General features: G+C 33.4%; 1 protein-coding gene across 1 annotated transcript in view; it reads right to left on the bottom strand.

The window, feature by feature from the left end:
- Nucleotides 1-9260, bottom strand: part of LOC143199365 (uncharacterized) — a 57680-nt gene extending 48420 nt beyond the window's left edge. Inside the window, exon 1 of the mRNA XM_076409136.1 lies at nt 9078-9260. The gene's annotated coding sequence lies outside the window, so the exon portion shown is untranslated. The remainder of the gene's footprint in view (nt 1-9077) is intronic.
- Nucleotides 9261-13823: the final 4563 nt, after the last annotated feature.

Below are 13823 nucleotides of genomic sequence, written 5' to 3'. Positions count from 1 at the left end.
TACATAATTTGTAAATTAATATTGTACTAAACATATATAATGTAAGATATAATTAATTTAAAAAAACAGAATCGTGTGAAAAAATATTTTCTTAGTAGGGCTTCCATTGGTTAAGTCACTAAATATGATTAGTTTTTAAATATATTAAAATAAAATCATAAATAAGTACAAATATAAGATATAAAAATGATAAAATATGTGATATATGTAAAAATGGAGGAAACATGCCAAAAATGTAAAACAGGTCAATTGAAAAGTCCCCAGCCTGACGCATAGATGGCGCTACTAGAATTAAATCCGTATGTTTTTTAGTTCGCCCTAACCGTCAAAAGATGTGTATATAAATTTAACAGCTGTCGGATCATTAGTTTGTGAATTATAGCATTTTGAGTGAAGCAACTTTTGTTATTGTGAAAATAATAGATAAAAAGGACTTTCGAAAAAAATAGGAAAAAAGAATAGTTGAAGCACAAACTTGGCTTGATGCCGAGATTCCCAATACTGCCCCAGGAAAACCAACCATCAAAGACTACTATGTTAAGTTTAGACGTGGTAAAATGAGCACCGAAGACGGTGGACGCAGCGGACGCCCAAAAGAGGTTGTTACTGAAGAAATCATTTAAAAAATCCACAAAATGATTTCGAATTACTATGAATTGAAATTGAATTAAATTGCAAACATTCTAAAGATATCAACTGAACGTGTACATCAGATTATTCACGAATATTTGAGCATGAGAGAGCTCTGTGCAAAGTGGACGCCGCGCAAGCTCACCTTTGACCAAAAATAACGACGAGTTGATGATTCGGAGCAGTGTTTGAAGATGATCAAGCGTAATAAACCCGAGTCTTTGCGTCGATATGTGGCATGGCTCCATCATTTCACTCCGAAGTCCAATCGACAGTCATCCGAGTGGACTGCATACGATGAAGCCGCTCCAAAGCGTGGGAAAACGCAACAGTCGGCTGGCAAGGTTATGGCGTCTATATTTTGCGATGCGCGTGGAATAATTTTCATTGACTACCTTGAAAAAGGAAGGACCATCAACAGCGACTATTACATAGCGTCATTGGACAGTTTGAAGGACAAAATCGCCGAAAACGGCCGCATTTGAAGAAATAGCAAGCGTCGCTTCACGAAGACAATGCACCGTGTCACAAGTCAGTGAAAACGGTGGCAAATTCCATGAATCCATGATTCAAGGAATTATGTTGAATAAAAAACTAATTTTGCCAAAAAAATGTGTTTTACTATGGCAAGACGGGAGCTTTTCAATTGAACTGTTATTTTAACGAACATCAACAAAAAAATTAAAATATACGATATATATCATCCTCACCCTTCTACCCTTATTATTATAACATCGATTAATTAAATCAAAGAGACAGCTCAAAGATCTATCAACAATATAACAAAACAATCATAATATATAAGTTGTCTATGTATATATTTTAATTTGTATTAATATATGATTTAATGCAAACAAAAAGAGCATTAAGTTTCTTTTATTTAACCTACTTGTTCAAGAATTAATACTTCTGACTCCATGCGTTAGATCCAAAAAAATCCCACTCTAAATCTCTTGGCTGTAGATTCAAACCAAAATATTGATTCAGTATCTTAACCAAAATACATGTCCTTAGGTCACCTTCAAAATAATTAAGTCTTTAATTTATAGCACTTAAAATTAATAAAATATACAGCATAACATAACTAGAGAATTAACAAATAATAAACAAAACCTGTCGTATATTATCGAAATATACCCAGCCAATCATATACGATATCTTGTCCAATCCCCTGTAGTCTGATAGAAATGCTTTGTTAATAGGTTAGGAAAGTGTCAAGTTGACGTATCGGACTGTCACGTTGACACACACGTTTACAGAGAAATTTTGTGTTGATACTATAACGAACCCCGCTGAAGAAATACAAACAAACCGTGATGAATTATGACAGCACATTAATTAATTTTGCAAATATGAAAAATGTTCCCGCGTTACGCTATCTGACGAGCGGATAACGCAACGTTAATGGAATATGTTTCGCAACCGTTTCACCGCGTGCATACAATTAAATGGTTCTCCAAGAGGCCAGTTAACTTCACCGGATGTCGCAATATTTGTCGCCTATGTCGACTTTGACCTTAATTTCAATTTTTTGCGTTTTTTTTTTGAGGTAGCACCACATCGCCTTGAATGATTTCCATTTCTCTCTTATCTATACGTTTCTCGTATTGCCTAAAGATCACAGTCGCCCACGCTAATGACATAAGGCATCCTATTAACAGGTTGACGTTATAAAATATGGAAGGGTTACTTGAATTAACGAATTTGACACAGTACCCTGATTTTCCACTGCCGCGCCACTGCCACAAATATTGCTTTACGTCAAGTTAAAATTATTAATTTAATTTAGATTATCGAATACACTTATATATAAATATGAAACAATGTGTACTATTTACCCAATTATACTAACTCTTATTGAAAAATTATTGCTTTTTAGAGAGTTATTGATTTTAAGAAGCTATTATTTTAAGAATTGAATGTTCTTTAAAAACTAATTTTCATCGTAGTTGCAGTTAAAATAGTTTGTGTAAATATATCCACGGAGATAAAGAGTTAACAGGTCAATTGAAAATTCCACGGTCTGACAAATAGATGCTACTATTGCGCTACTAGAATTAAGTCCATATGTTTTCTAGTTAGTCCTAACCCTCGAAAGATGCGTGTATAAATTTGACGGCTGTCGGATCATTGGTATGTGAATTATGGTATTTTGAGTGAAGCAACTTTTGTTATTGTGAAAAAAATTGATAAAAATGAATTTCGTGTTAATAAAATATTGCTTTTTGAAGGGAAAATATAGTTGAAGCAAAAACTTGGCTTGATGCCGAGTTTCTGGACACTGTCCCAGGAAAATCAACCATCAAGGATTGGTATGCTAGGTTTAGACGTGGTGAAATGAGCACCGAAGGCGGTGAACGCTTTGGGCGCCCAAAAGACGTTGTTACCGACGAAAATATTTAAAAAAAAGCCGACAAAATGATTTTGAATGACCGTAAATTGAAATTGAATGAAATAGCAGACACTCTCAGATATCAACTGAACGTGTACATCATATCATTCACGAATATTTGGGTATGAGAAAGCTCTGTGCAAAGTGGGTGCCGCGCGAGATCATTTGACCAAAAACAACGACGAGTTGATGATTCGGAGCAGTGTTTGAAGATGATCAAGCGTAATAAACCCGAGTCTTTGCGTCGATATGTGACATGGCTCCATCATTTCACTCCGAAGTCCAATCGACAGTCATCCGAGTGGACTGCATACGATGAACCCGCTCCAAAGCGTGGGAAAACGCAACAGTCGGCTGGCAAGGTTATGGCGTCTATATTTTGCGATGCGCGTGGAATAATTTTCATTGACTACCTTGAAAAAGGAAGGACCATCAACAGCGACTATTACATAGCGTTATTGGACCGTTTGAAGGACGAAATCGCGCGGAAAAACGGCCACGTTTGAAGAAAAAGAAAGTGCTGCCTCACCAAGACAATGCACCGTGTCACAAGTCAGTGAAAACGATGGCAAAAATCCCCAGCTACTATTTCCTGTTCTCAAATCACAAAAGAATACTCGATGGGATGAAATTTTCGACGAATGAAGAGGTGATCGCCGAAACTGAGGCCTATTTTGAAGCAAAGGACAAGTCGTACTACAAAAATGGTATCGAAAAGTTGGAGGGTCGCTATAATCAGTGTATCATCCTTGAAGTGAATTATGTTGAATAAAAAAAACTAATTTTGCCAAAAAAATGTGTTTTACTGTGGTAGGCTTGATGGTATATGAGGCATATGCATTTTTTCATAAGGAATCCAGCTCCAACATAGATAAAATTTTAAAAAATAAATAATAGCTGTTCATTATCTAAAAAGATATATCTAAAGAGATCTACAAGAAATTCTTAAATAAATATTACGTTTTATGGTTTTCATTTTCGTCGGAGCGGCTATAGCTCTAGATGCAGAACTATATTGCTTAATTTTCTCGTTTTTGTGCATATCCTGTAGATTTTCGTACTTAAGGCGAATAAAATTTATCATTCCTGCTATTATAAAAGAACAAAAGTCGTAAAGAATGTAAAAACGGGAAATATATTTTCACTAAAAAATTTTCGCTGTATTTTTCCATATAAAATGTTACTATTATTATAGTGAAAAATTTTCTTTCTTTTAAAATGAATGGGAAAGCTATTTTTGATACCATAAAATATATAAAAATAGAAATTCATTGTATTCGCAAATATTGTGTTTGTTAAATATAAAAAATATAGTTAGAAAGTATTTATGTATTTTAAAATATTTATTGTAATTGAATAAAATATTTCTAATTCAAATTTGTTTATACTAAGTTTCACAATACCATTATTTAGCGATCTGAGCGCCCTCAAGTGTTTATCCGGGCGAATGTTAATGCCAGTTATTTGTACGAGAAATTCCATTTTAAATTGTCTCTCCTTTATGCTAATAATCACAGAAAAAAAACCTGTGTCTTAATAAAATTACTCTATCGAAGTAAGTCTAGTTTTAAAAATAAAACAAACCAACATCCAAGTGACAGCTTATCTGTCATCGAGCTCCCGAAACTTTTGTTTTTACTCTTAAGTGGTATAACAATCGACTACTCCCTTTGTTTCTGCTTCTATTCCATCCTCATTGAGACAGCAAGTGATTTAATACGAAATGTTGGCACGCAACTGATGGCTTTGTTCGAGCAATTATTGCAGCATCGTTAGAATAAACATGAAGATATTCTGCGATAGACATTACTAAAAAAAAAGAAAGCAGGCGCTGGGATCTGCACCTATGCATTTCGACAGAACGCTATGACAGCAGCATACTACGATTATTGTAATAACAAAAAAGTATGGTTATATTTGTTTATTTTGTGTATTAATTGCTAAAAAAGAAACTACCTTCAATGCTTCATTATTAAGATAAGAGATTATTAAAATGTATAAAATAGCATAACTAATAAAAAAAAACACAGAATTGGTGGTGTTTCATAACTTAATCGAATACAATCGCAAGAAATGGTTATAAAATTTTATGTACATAACCTAACGTACACGTTTTTCCATTTAATGACGAATTTTAATATTTTTATTGCAATCTTAATTAGTAATTGTTTTGGGATATAAATAATTTTTAAACAACAATTGGAATAATAATTATTTTTTGATATCGATAATAAACTAATAAAATGGTTAATAATAACAAGTAAATATATATATATGTTCATGAAAATAATATATGAATAAGAATCGAAATAAATTTGTACATCTTAATATTATATTCATAAAACATATTAGGTTGGAGAAAAATTAATTTCGGTCTTTCTAAATAAATTGCTTATATATCACATAATTACAGGTTGTAAACCGGCAAACGTTCTTTTTGCACTTTAGACCTACAAAGAGGTCTAATGGAACTTCCAGGTATTGTATTTGGAAGGCTTTGAAAAATAAGCTTTTAATAAAATAAAGGAACACTTCAATCGTTTCACTCATTGCAAGATGATAATAAAAATAGTGTAAAGGCAACAGAAGTTGATACAAAAAGGTAAACGAAACTTTTTGGACGTGAGATTATGATTCAATGCTGACAATTAATAAGAGAGGTTGGTAAAAGTGTAAAAAAGTAACGCCATAAACTTGCCAGCCGAGTGTTGCGTTTTCCCACGCTTTGGAGCGGGTTCATCGTGTGCTGTCCACTCGGATGACTGTCTATTGGATTTCAGAGAACAATGATTGAGCCATGTTTCATTAATTGCCACATATCGACGCAAAAACTCGTGTTTATTACGCTTGATCATCTTCAAACACTACTCCGAATCAACAACTCGTCGCTATTTTTGGTGAAAAATGAGCTCGCACAGCACCCACTTTGCATAGAGCTTTTCCATACCCAAATATTCGTGAATGACATGATGTACGCGTTCAGTTGATATCTTTAGAGTGTCTGCTATTTCATTCAATTTCAATTTACGACAATTCAAAATCATCCTGTAGATTTATTTAATGTTTTCGTCGGTGACAACCTCTTTTGGGCGTCCACTGTGTTCACCGTCTTCGGTGCTCATTTCACCACGTCTAAACTTATCATACCAATCCTTGATGGTTGATTTTCCTGTGGTAGTGTCCGGAAACTCGGCATCAAGCCAAGTTTTTGCTTCAACTATATTTTTTCCTTTCAAAAAGCAATATTTTATCAGCAAAATTCATTTTTATCCATTTTTTTCACAATAACAAAAGTGGCTTCACTCAAAATGCTATAATTCACAAACTAATGATCCGACAGCTATCAAATTTATACACGCATCTTTTGAGGGTTAGAGCTAACTAAAAAACCATCAATGTATCAGGTCAGACACTTTTCAATTGACCTGTTATATTAAGATACAATCCTAACCTACAAACTATGATACCTAACTTCAGAGTTGATGCGGCAACATTGCGACGTTTTGACATTAATATATTATTTTAATATTTTCATTCTGGACGTTTTGATTTCAATATTTTCTCGCCACAAAGTAGCAAAATCGTTTAGTTACATAACAAAAACAATAGTGCATCAAAATAAAGAATGTATATCAAGTCAACAAGAGCTAGTTGGAGATTGAAAGCGCGTCTTCGACAACCTTGTATGGATAATTGCATTTTTTACGTCCCACAAACTGCTTCGGTGGTCAAGCGATCTTATGTCAGGGTTATATGGTGAACGAACCGACTCGTTATGACGAAAAAAAACACTGGCCAATAATCAAAACATTACGGGACCTATTATTACTGTCCCTAGAGTCATTTCGGAAAAAATAATCTCTTCGTTTACGATCAATAAATACCGCACACGATGCAAGTGTTCCTTTGTTCGAAGAGACACTCTCAATGTCAACGATAGTTTTATACATGAGAACTGTTACATAACGAGGCAAAAACCAGAAATATATGGTCGAATTATGCTAATAAAACGCCACCGTTATTGACATTTCGCCTTAAAATTGTAAAAAAAAAACGTTTTGTAACCAGAAGAAGTTTATGTAACTCTTTAGATCGCATTTCAAATAAATTGTTTCTATTACGAAACGTTTTTTTTTGTTAGGATATAACAATGCATACACTTCCTAGATATGAAGTCACCAATTCATCCAGTAGCCTTAGGTGAAGATCTTTGAACCAGGTGAAAAATCAGTTACCTCCTTATTCGTCCGATTTAGCTCAGTCCAATTTCTGTGTAACCAAATCAAAAGAGGTTTTAAGATCATTCCTTATATCGAATTCACCCACTGCCTTGAATATTGAAAAAGACTTGTTGCCACAGGAATAATTGGCAAAATAAATTTAGAAAAATTACCAGCCCGCTTTCGTATTCGAATGAATTTTGATATTTCGACATTTTACATTAATAATAGTTTTGACATATTTGGTTACAGGTTGAAAATGACAACAACTTATTCGAAAAATAAATTTGGTAACAAAAATGTACAGCGGATAAGGGGAAACATGTTTTTTTATTTATAAAAGAATGAACATCACGATCCAAAGAAAACGATGATTGAATCGAGCGAATTGCTTTACAACCCACCGTATAGTACAGACCTGGCCCCCAGTGATCATTGACTACTTCTAAATATCTCGAAAAAAAGAGTATAGAGATAAACAAAACTGAATTTTACCTGAAATTGTTGATTCACTAGTTATGCGAACTTCGATCTGCCCACCACAAAAATAACTACTGTGGCAACATACTCAGACGACACAGCAATCTTAGCATCCCATGAAGATCCAGTCACAGCATCAAAAAACCTACAAACCCTCCTGGATCAAATACAATTATGGTTGAAGACATGGCGCATTAAAGTCAATGAAACAAAATCCACGCACCTAAGGGTTACCCTGCGTAGAAGAACATGTCCACCAGTGAATATCAATCATCGTCAACTCCCCCAAGCAGAGCAAGTTAAATATCTTGGTATGCACTTAGATCGACGCCTAACCTGGAAGAAGCACATACTCTCTAAACGGAAACAACTTGGACTAAAATTATATCAAATGTATTGGCTCATCGGATGCAAATCCAAGTTATCATTAGATAACAAGGTATTGCTGTATGAGTCTATACTCAAGCCTATTTGGTCATATGGAATCCAACTGTGGGGTACCACTAGCAAATCTAATATATCCATCATTCAACGGTTCCAAAATAAAGTGTTGCGTGCCATTGTTGTTGCTCCGTACTATATTTCAAATAAAGTGATACACCGCGATATTCTTCTAAAACCTATAACGAGTATAATTCGACGTATTTGTGTGAAGTACTTCGAAAGAGTGTCAGTGCATCCCAATGTACTCGCTAATCAGCTAAATATGCGACGTAATAGTGAAGTGCGTAGACTAAAACATTTAACACCACCTGATCTGATTACTGGACATATGTAGACTTTAGAATAAGCTTTAGAATAAGACTAATTTATTAATATAATATTTTATACAGAAGATCGCTTAATGAAGTGATTTTCTGCATGCCATGTAAGTATAATATAGACATAAGAAATACTTATTGCCTATTGGCAGATTGTGGAATCACAAAGAGTAAAAAAAAAGTTATGTGAACTTGAATGATAACAAATGGATACGATACTTGTTGTACGATAATTTTAACATAAATTTATGTGAATGTATCACTCTTGAAGATGATTATGTTGAGGAAAACAGCTGAACTTAGGTAGAAATTGTCGATTGAGAATTATGTAAACTTGGACGATAAGAAATGGGTACTAAATAAGTTAATTTAAAATCTAGACTACTTTTTGGGGCATCTAATAGTTGTATAATAATTTCAATGCAAATTTATATTCAATTATCATGGTTATTATTAAGTAAAACTTAAGATTCGTTAGTAACGAGAAAACAAGGAACGGAAAGGCAAACTTTCACATTCTTCCGTAACGATATCGGTACGATCAATTAACTGTTTACTCTTAAACGATTGTTATAAAAGAAAACGACGACTTACGGCTTGCCGAATATCCAGACAGTGGGGAACAGAAAACCAATTGGGCACACACAAAATCAGAAAACCGAAAAAGAAAACGGAAATCGCGCTTGTTTCCTGAACCGTTAGTGCTAGGTGACGGGTACCGCGCGAAAATTCCTGCACGTGCGGTTCTACCAGCGACCGACCGTCGTCCTGCTACTGAACGGTGCCGACATAGACCATTCTCCAAGTCCGTGGTGGTGGATCCCTTCTTCTTCGCTTGCTGTTTCGTGTTTTGATATGTTTCCGCAGTCGATTGGGGGAGTGTAGACACTGTCGATTATTTTATTAGCCGTGTGAAATAGTAATCCACGTTTTTAACCCCGTAGAAATAATTTGTGTTTAATAAAGTTGATACCTTGATGGAGCATCCATGATAATTAGAATTTTGATGCCCTGAGATGGAAAAACATCATTTTCCGGAAAGTAAATTGAAAATAAACAATTTGATACCATTGTATTAGGTGCTTGCACCAACTGTAATAATTTTGTTCACGTTAAAAACCATTTATTGGGAATTAACAGGTCAATTTAAAGGTCCCTTGCCTGACACATAGATGGCGCTACTAGAATTAATTTTAGTTATCCCTAATCCTCAAAAAATGCGTGTATAAATTTGACAGCTGTCGGATCATTAGTTTGTGAATTATAGCATTTTGAGTGAAGCAACTTTTGTTATTGTGAAAAAAATGGATAAAAAGGACTTTCGCGTGTCGATAAAATATAACTTTTTGAAAGGAAAAAATACAGCTGAAGCAAAAACTTGGCTTGATGCCGAATTTCCGGACACTGCCCCTGGAAAATCAACCATCAAGGGTGTTTAGACGTGGTGAAATGAGCACCGAAGACGGTGAACGCAGTGGACGCCCAAAAGAGGTTATTACCGACGAAAACATTTACAAAAAATCACAAAAAATGATCAAGATCAAGCGTAATAAACCCGAGTTTTTGCGTCGATATATGACAACGCAACAGCCCTATTTTCTTATAAAAAGTTCGGTAGTCTACAGCAAAAAAAACTAGCTTTTAATAGCGATCATTCTCCGCTCAAGTGCCTAGTTTTCAATCTTCGAAAAAAAATCGTAAATATCGGCCAACAAAAATATCGATATATCGATAATCGGTCAAAAAAATTGGTTCGATATTGTTAGTAGATATCGATATTTTTCGACATTCCTACCATAACTTGACACAGCAGCATTTCATCTGATACGAAGACTAAGTGTACTAAATATCCATTGGGATTTCGATTAAGATCCATTGCTGAGAATAAAATGCTTTTCAAAACCGTCTTTTGTTTTATTCAAAACGCAAAAATTCGAACTTATTACGAAGAAATACGCCAGGAATTGAAATGATTCTTGGAACGATTCAAAAAACAATATTTTTTTACTGTATAACTCCTACGTATAACCCGCATTTTTCGAAATTCTCCTATAAAAGCACATAATTCTTAAGAAACTAATTTTTACACCCTATATACTATATAAAAATAAGCGAATTACTTTTTCACGCAATATTATTTGTCTGTAATAATAAAACCATTAAAACAATAACATTTGAATATCGCTTTGGGTGTTCTTTTGTTACGTCGTAGCACTCTAACCAAAATGGGCATCTATCGTAATAAAATGCAAATAAAAACAAACAGTTTCTATTCGAGGAGACAGCTGAATGTATCCAGGAAATCGTCAGGGTCCGTGCGCTTCCGAGACATTTGTAAATTGGACTATTATTTCGGCAAACCGAAATGACCAGATAACCATCAATTAGCACACGTATGGCGAAACGTCGGGTGGGAGTAGGCCATGAAAAAAAAACGACCGTTTCTTTTGGTTAACTTCTGAGTGGATGCATAATCGCATTAACAGCCGAAAAGAACGAACGTTGGGATTTTTATGTTGTTTTTTCACGTCGGTTTACGAGTTTCGACGGTGGCGACACACTTTTCATCGTGAACGGAATGCATTAGACCAACGTTAAAAACCGTTAGCTTTTTAATTAGGGAACCGTAAATAAATTTTTAATTGCTATAGCTCGATACTGGCAGTGCAAATAATTTTAAGATAAGAGTCTACTCATAGAGACGTCTGACATGCGCACTAAAATTAGATTTTGCGTTGCCAATACTTCATTATATATGTATATTTCAAGAATAATATATATAGAATTAATTAATAAGTTAAAATTGTCGATACAAATATTAAAAATAAAAAAAATTAATATAGGTAAAATCTTCAATGTTTCTTGTTCAATTGTTTCACTCACACAAGACACATCTAGTGATAGTTCTGTGAACTTTTAGATAATTTATTATATATACATTTACTATATATACATATATACATATTATATTCTTGAAATATACGTATATTTTTCAATAACTGGCAACGTTGCAAATTCAAATCCTCGTGCTCATACCAGGATAGACTCTCCAGAACTAGACTCTTGTGAATAGATACTCACCTGGATGAAATTTAAAGTAATATCTGATATCTGAAGGGTGATTTGCCAATATTGATAACTAAATGTCATAAGTAAGATGTGTCAATTAAAACGTCACACAGTGGCGTCGAAGTATCCATTATCAATTTTTCATTTTAGATTTCAAGCTTACGTGATCGTAACAACTGTGATTGGTTTAAAAACGACATTTCGTTGACACGGCTTTGACAATTCCAACATTTAGCACATTTAGGTTATTTTCTGTTAATTGCTTGAACTTTATTCCAATTAATTACTAATTGGTCACAAAAAAAGCAATATTGAAAGCAAATTTGAGAAAAAAACAAATATTTAACATATATTTTACAAATATGAATATAAATCTTTATGATTACAACAGAAGTAGTATTAAATCTAAATACCATTTAAATAGTTATCTAAAATAATCATCAAACAAAAATAATCACTATTTTATTTTCATAATAACACTATTTTCCCTTATTCCGGTTTACACTTATTTTATTCGATATTGTCATCAGATATGAAATAGCCAAATTTCAATATTCAGTTTAATATGTAGAAATGATTTCAGATCGATAGATAATATAAACGAGTAAAGATATTTTAATAATTTTTCTACGTAATATGAGTAGGCTTTGATCTCGGAAGCAAATAATGTTATTTCTAACGTTACAATTTATTTAACGCTTAAATGTTAAAACGCGAATAGCTTTTTCGTGATTAAAATAAACGATGCCACAAATTGATTGACAACACTGATCTCGATCAGGATTAACAATAGATCTCCGTTTACTTGAATCGGCTCAAAGGTAAACCAAAACTAAAGCGGCATTCGAGAAAAGAGAAAACCTTCGCTGGGTGGCCTACAAAAACGAGCCGTCATCGATATGACCCAGTTACGGCCTTATTTAAGTACGTATATATAACATCTGTTCAGTTAAGCCTCTGTATATTATGCCTATGTGCATAGATATCGCGATTTTGTTAAGATGATTTCCATGGTTGAGCAAAAAAACTGCACGATGTTGACGGAGTTGCATAGTTACCGCCGAATAAATTCGCGCTAAGCCAGAGAGACTTTATTATTTATAAAATTTATATTTCATTTCGTCGAATGCAACGACTACCTAACGGATTCGTTCTGTGTGACGGATCGGTTAACGAGACAGCCATTAAAATGCCGTTTCGACGACGAATGTGTCAAAAGTTTTAAGAAAATTCATTCCGCGGCATGAACAAGCCCGACAAAAGGCCAGTTGTGTGGACCGTACGAAACCGTTAAGAGAAATTATATAACACACAAAAAAGAACCGTAAGGCAGTACTTCGTCTCTCACCTACTAAAAGGTATTTAACCCATATTCAAAACAATAGCTCGGTATTGTTTATAAATAAACATTAGAATTTTCCGCTTAATTTTTTTTTGAATCACGTAACGTACCAATTTTTTTCCAACAATTTGTTACCGTTTTCAAATTTTTGCGACATTGGTTGGTTTAAACTATCATGCAGTAAATCAGATCGTTTATTTACATTTGCAGGTTAAGTAACTAGAAAATGTTAAATATTTGTTTTATTTTTTTTACCTCTTCATAATTATAACCATATTATAACTAGGAATTGATTGTCATACTGATCGACAATATGTTATCGATTGAAAAAATAAAACATTGCAGAAATGGAATTCAAAGTAATCATTATTTTAGGAACAGGTGATAACATATTTTTATATACGTTTAATCATTAATTTGAATATATTATCGTATATATTTATTTTTTTAAGATTTTTTAATTTCGATTGAAGTTACTAAATAGTATGGAAAATAGTTTCGAGCAAAATATTTATCCGATATTAACGTAAGTTTTTTAGACTTTAATATTTCTAGAGTAAATCCACGAAAAGTTGATATCAGTTCAGTGTTATATAATTAGTTAATTAATTTTGGTGCATTTTATAAGCAAGTGCTCATTTATTTGGTAAGGTTCCTGATCAATATATTTTTTTTCGTTGATCATATACGATTTTTTCAGCATACATATTCAAATAAGTATATATTTTATTACATTATCTAATATTAGTAGAGTAGCTCTTAATATTTGTTTTTCTGATTATTTGAGTAATAAATAATTTCTAATAAATAAATTCATTTATTTCCGAAGTATGAAAAGTTAATTTTATTAGCCAATACTACTTTAACAGCTACTCTTTCCATCTTCAATAGTAGTTTTTACCCCAATCCACGCAACAGAAACAAAAAAA

The sequence above is a fragment of the Rhynchophorus ferrugineus genome, unplaced genomic scaffold (assembly GCF_030347505.1).
Source record: "Rhynchophorus ferrugineus isolate W39M unplaced genomic scaffold, kcgeb_rfMv2 rfM7, whole genome shotgun sequence".
NCBI classification, from domain to species: domain Eukaryota; kingdom Metazoa; phylum Arthropoda; class Insecta; order Coleoptera; family Curculionidae; genus Rhynchophorus; species Rhynchophorus ferrugineus.
The sequence above is the reverse complement of the archived record's forward strand: the minus strand, read 5'-3'. Positions and strand labels throughout refer to the sequence as shown.